Source organism: Cebus imitator, unplaced genomic scaffold (genome assembly GCF_001604975.1).
Source record: "Cebus imitator isolate Cc_AM_T3 unplaced genomic scaffold, Cebus_imitator-1.0 Scaffold45, whole genome shotgun sequence".
Taxonomy (NCBI): domain Eukaryota; kingdom Metazoa; phylum Chordata; class Mammalia; order Primates; family Cebidae; genus Cebus; species Cebus imitator.
Window position 1 is genome coordinate 8,759,619 of NW_016107360.1, and position 5,916 is coordinate 8,765,534.

The window sequence follows — 5,916 nt, forward strand, 5'->3', positions numbered from 1 at the left end:
AGTAGAGACAGGGTTTCACCATGTTAGACAGGCTGGTCTTGAGCTCCTGACCTCATGATCCGCCCACCTCAGCCTCCCAAAGTGCTGGGATTACAGGTGTGAGCCATTGCACCTGGCCTAAGGGTTACCTTTATTTTCAAACCCAGGATCCCCCTTCCCCAGGTCTTTAAGCAGCTCCTGCCCACCGTGCCAGAGATAAATCACACTGCTACAGCTAATCTTGAAGCTGCCAGCTAAAAACTACTACTCCAGCAGTGTTTCCCAACAGCCAGAATTAGTTCATTTGCAAATAAGTGCCCTGAACCCTTTGTCATGTTAAGCAAACTGATAGTGGTGTTTGGTGGAGGCAGACACTTTGCTAGGGAGTCATTTGAATTAACTCCACTGTTATTTGCTTGGTAGGCACTTGGCCTTAATGGCTTCCTTTCAACATTATATTACACTACATTGCCCAAGGTCATTATCAATCTAACCCCCAGTGGAACTAGGCCAAACTGCTCATAAACTTCTCTTTATGATCCACCCCAGGAATGTCCTCCATCTCTCAAGAAGGGTGTTCATTCTGTGCCAATGATGTTAAGACCTTTATAATGTAGATTTAACTTAAAAGAATATAGGAAACCCATATAATCTCATGGTAACAGGGTCTAAAATTTATATTCAACACTCAGGTATGTAAAACAAATATAGTTTATCTGTTCCCTATAAATAATCTGACATTCTTCAGGCCAACCTTATTGATTATAGTCAGGAGAAGGTATTCAGATACAAAATTTGAATTTGAATTTGCCACAATTTATGGCAATGCAGTCTCTTTCAGGGTAAACTCTCTTTCTTAGATGACTCAACTTTCTCCCCCACATGCTTTTCGTGGTGAGGGTGGGCAAGTGTAACGGAGTATGTGGAAGGGCCTGTATCCCATGGGCGAGTTTCAGACTTTTATTGTCCTGCTGGTGAGCGAGACCTCGCGTCTAGTCTCTGGACTGATCACCACAGGGCTGTGTCTGGTTCCAGACATTTGCCCCAGTCATGAAGTCTCCAAGCTTCCTCCCAAGGACTGTTTACCTCTATGCTGTTTGTCAAAGTTTATGGGGCCTTCTGACCCCCACATAAGAACTGCTGCCCCAGCTCATCCCCTGCAGTATCGTGCCCTGCCACGTTGGCAGTGCCTAAGCACAGGACTTCTTCTAAAAGCCTTCCGCCCTTCACCCCTCTCCAGGACAGCCAGAAGAGTATGCCACTAGCCCTTTACTTTTAGTGATCTCAGATTCCCCAACAGCTGAATGTTTTTACTATAGATCCCCTGGAGGACCCGCTAGTATAAGGCACTAAGAGGTACACATGTCTAAGCTTCTCTCTCTCTCTCTGATTGCAGTTTACCAGGGCTGGAAAGGGTATGTTTTCTTTTTTTTTTTTTTTTTTGAGACAGAGTCTCACTCTGTCACCCAGGCTGGAGTGCAGTGGCACAATCTTGGCTCACTGTAACCTCCATCCCCCAGGTTCAAGCAATTCTTTCTGCCTCAGTCTCCCAAGTACCTGGGATTACAGGCACCTGCTACCATGCCCGGCTAAGTTTTGTATTTTTTAGTAGAGACAGCGTTTTGCCATGTTGGCTAGCCTGGACTTGAACTCCTGATCTCAGGTGATCCGCCCACCTCAGCCTCCCAAAGTGCTGGGATTACAGGCTTGAGCCACCACTCTCAGCCAGAAAGGGTATGTTTTCTACTGTCTTTGTCATAACGCAAGTTCTCTGTGTGCTATAGAACAGGGTTTGGCAAACTTTTTTTATGAGGGGCCAGTTAGTATATATTTTAGGCTTCGTGGTACATACGGTCTCTGTAGCAGCTGCTCAACTCGGCTGCTGTGTGAAAACAGCTATAGACAATATATAAATGAATAAGTGTAACAGGGTTCCAATAAAGCTTTGTTTGCAAAAAACAGGTGGAAGGCTAGATTTGTGCTTTGGGCCAGTTTGCCAGGCCCTGCTATGGAAGAAACCACATGAATTTAGTCTTCCAGGCACAGATCTTGATAAGGCAATATAGTGGTTAAGAGATAGCCGCAATTTCCTTTCTATATTCTTCACTTCAAGTGGTAGGTCTCTGAATCTTTACCTTCAACTGGTTGAGTTAATGACTGCTTTGACAAATAGAATATACTAGAAATAACAATGTGCCCATTTCTGGTTCAGAGAATGGCAGACTTCTTTTTGTCTTTTGGAACATTAGCTTTGTGCAGTGACAGTATCGTAGCCAATGAGGTTTATCCGAGGTGCGATTATTGCTAATTGAAAACTTTTCCCAGTACCCCGCCATGACAACTTGAAATATAGTCAGCATTGGCAATTTTTGACAGTCTCTACGGAGACTGAATTAAAAAAAAAAAAAAAAAAAAAAAAGAAACATTCACTCTTGAAACCTTGAACCCTGCCATGTAAGAGGTCCAATTACTCTGGAAAGACTGTATGGAAAGGCTCTGAAATTGTGTGGAGATAAGAGGGGTATGGTGGAGCTCAGCCTTCCAGCCATCCCCACCACAGCACAAGGCATGTGAGCGAAATTCTCATAGATCCTCTAAGGAAGCCCAGATGTCAGCGGAATTCCACTGACATCCCCTAGCCCAAGCCACACATGGCAAAAGAATCAGCCAGCTAAGTACTGTCCAAATTTGTGACCCACAGGAATGAGTGTTCTTTGCAGTCACTAAATTTAGGTGGAGTGCCAGAACAGGTTATGGTTGAAAACTCCCTGGATTCAAAAATATTATTCTCATTCCACTTAAAATCTAGCAAAGTCACTGAATCCCATTGTTTCCTCCTCTTGGTAAGCACAAGCTTCAACTAATTGACTTCCTGTCTTACATTTTGGAGCATAAGATTAACTTTTCCTACCGAAAAATTTCAGCCAAAATGTTCTTGAAAAAGGCATGTGCAAATCAAATGGAAGAATACATGGACTGGGAAATGAGAAGACTTTAGCATTGTGTCTGATGAGCATTACATTTTTACGGCCTGTAGGGGCTTGTACCAATCCCACAGAGCAGCACACAGATGTGCCTAGTGCCTATTTAAGCAGAGCAAGGATAAAAAGGATTAATGAATATGAAGTCTCTCTATCTTCTTTCTGTCTTTCAGAAAGGGTTCTTGCTTTGTGGTTGTCAGCACCTGAACTTTCCTTTTTGGTGCATAATCTGGGAAATGGACAAATGTTTTCCTAAGAAAAATAATTGGAGTAAGAGGCCAGATTACACTTCCCAAGGTTTTTCTGTGGGGAGCACAAATGGAGGCTCTGGAGTGGAGTGGGGTGAAGGGGAAATAGAGAAGCCATATGGAAGTAAGGGGAAGGCAGGAATGGAGAGAAAGAATCAGATTGTCAGGCACTGTTGAATGGGAGACATTGTGCTGGGTGCATGTGGGGGGAATATTCTACAGTGGGGAACTGGGAATGGGGAATCGATTTACAAAGTAGCAGCTTCCGCCTGTGTGGAAAATAGTGGCAGATTAGAGAAGATTATTAAGATACTTTATTCGACATTAAGAACACGCTCCCCACTTCCACACCTTTGGCCTTTTCTAAAAGACTGAATAACATTGAAACAGTTGATTATCATAGGTGCCTATTGTAAGCTGAGATGTTTTCTTTTTTTCAAAAGTATCCTTTAAAAGAGAAGAATCGTAATCAAATCCCTACAAAGTTCCTCATATTATGGGCTTTCTATCATTGACTGTACATTATTTTGAACAGTTAATGCTGTTGGGAAAGGGACGTTGACCTGAACTGTTCTCAGCCAATGCCAGCATTGGATGATTCTGGAATCAGCTGATGGAGTCAGCAAGAAAAGAGCAAAGATATTTACTACAGATTTAGTTGTTTGTGGGACATCATCTCACAGTTGTAATTGGTGAGATTATCTATACAATTCTTTTCAAGATCTTTCAAAAGCAAAACAGTACATGCTTATGTTGTAGAGATCAAGTGTAAACAAGATAAACAAAAATAAAAACAAGTGATCTAATATTTCACAAATGGGTGCTTAATCCTTGGATGACATTCCCAGTGATGGAGTAATACATGGTGTCAATGCCGTATCTCCAACAACTTGGGTAGGAATAAAGATGATGTGCTCTGGAACACTGCAGAGAACAATTATAAAAGTGACTAGCCATCTTTTTAGTGATTTTTCTTATTAGAGAAAATAGGAAATGTATTGATATATGTATAGTTGTTTACATGAAACCATATAGACAAATGTTCATTTCTTTTCTGCATTTCTGCTGTTTCTTTCCATTGACACGGCACAAAAGCTGAGCCACATCAGGTCCCAGCTACATTCAGGTCTCACAATATACTATTTAGAGCCCACCTGTATAATACAAGAAAAAGTAACCCCTTGGTCTAAATTTTATATATGTTTCAAGAGAGAGTATGAGGTTCACAATCTTGGTTATCCCCAAATACTTGTTTTTGCATTTCTTAATGTGCGTAGCCAATATCAGAAAACACTCAAGGTGAAATCTCAGAGTTGATAATCATATACACACGTACTTCTTGAGATTGGCACATAATTTTGTAATATTATTTTAACTTTCTAAAGGAGAGGGTAGAAAATAAATTAGAAGAAAAATTTATTTCATCCTTGTGCTAATTTGGTACAAGAGGAGTTATGATTAGAGGCATGTAGTTTTCTATTGATCTAAGGTCGATCTATCATAAAGACCATGAATTGACTCAGTCAGGTCAGATGTGATGCAGAGACTTGCTTTTTTTGGATTGCACAGTTTTTAAGTTTTAATCAGTTCCTTTTAATGAGGATTCTACATTTCCCACAATCACCACTACCCACTTACACCCTGCTTTCTTAGCCATGTGTATTATCTCACTGGTTCCTGGAGACATTTTTAACCATCCTTGATGAGAATTTAGAGAAATTAGTTTTGTAAGTTGGCCACAAAACCTATAAAACAATTCAATTATGAGTCAGTTGGCTTATCATTTCCAGATTTACTATAAGAGCTCAGAAAAGCAAAGGGAGCATTAGGTTCCCCTTGGCTTTCTACATGTTACACTTTAAATTTATTCATAACTTTTCACCTAAGAATAATATTGCTGCACTGAAGTTAGCACTGATCGTGTTGGGTAATTCCCTCTGAACAAAGGATGTTGGTGTTACGGGACTATGACCTGGAGATTCTCGCAATCATGAGTGTCCAAGCTGTACACCCTGAAGGAAAAGTCCATTCCAATAATGAATGAAGCCTGGCTCAGACACTCCACACATTTCTTGAGAGTATATTAGAAACCTATACCATTTTCCACATTCCAGCATTTTGTGTTTCTATTTCCCACTTTATAGACTAAATGAATAGATTATAAAGACAAGACATTTTTCTGAAAAGACCACGTCAATCTCATTAGCACCTACTTGAAATGATATCCCTGTGTGTTAGAATTCCTTAGTAAGTCTCCTTCCATTTTTCTAGAAAAAATCTGGGTAGCAATAATATGTGTTTAAAAATAAAAGCCAGCTGCTCCTCACACATTCACAGCTTCTCCGCCCGCCCTTCCTTGCAGGGCATACAGGAAGTCAAATTTTCCATTTTGTTTTGCTTTTTAAAAATCTTCAACTGCAAGGCTATTTTCTGTTTAGATGGATCTGGTGCCTGGATGTAGGTATTTTTGTGCCTTGTCTCCCTAAATAAAAAAGGTATTTATCCATTTAATATGTTGTCCATTTCAGCCCTTTTTGGACCAGAGGGACAAGACAACACACACAGTGTGGAAGGCTCATGTGCTATTGCACTCATTAATGAAACCACATTTTAAGGAAACACACTTTTCTCCTACCTACTTTTTAGAAAAAAAATATCTAAGGTGTTAGATGCAGTAGGTTGATTACTGCAATGGCCCCATTCTCTAC

The 5,916-nt window shown here is 40.6% G+C and overlaps 1 non-coding gene across 1 annotated transcript; it reads left to right on the top strand.

Moving 5' to 3' along the window:
* Window positions 1-2,226: 2,226 nt before the first annotated feature.
* On the top strand, window positions 2,227-2,367 carry LOC119470981. Its single transcript, XR_005199964.1, has one exon. It is a non-coding gene; the product is annotated as a U4 spliceosomal RNA (small nuclear RNA).
* The last annotated feature ends 3,549 nt before the right edge of the window (window positions 2,368-5,916 follow it).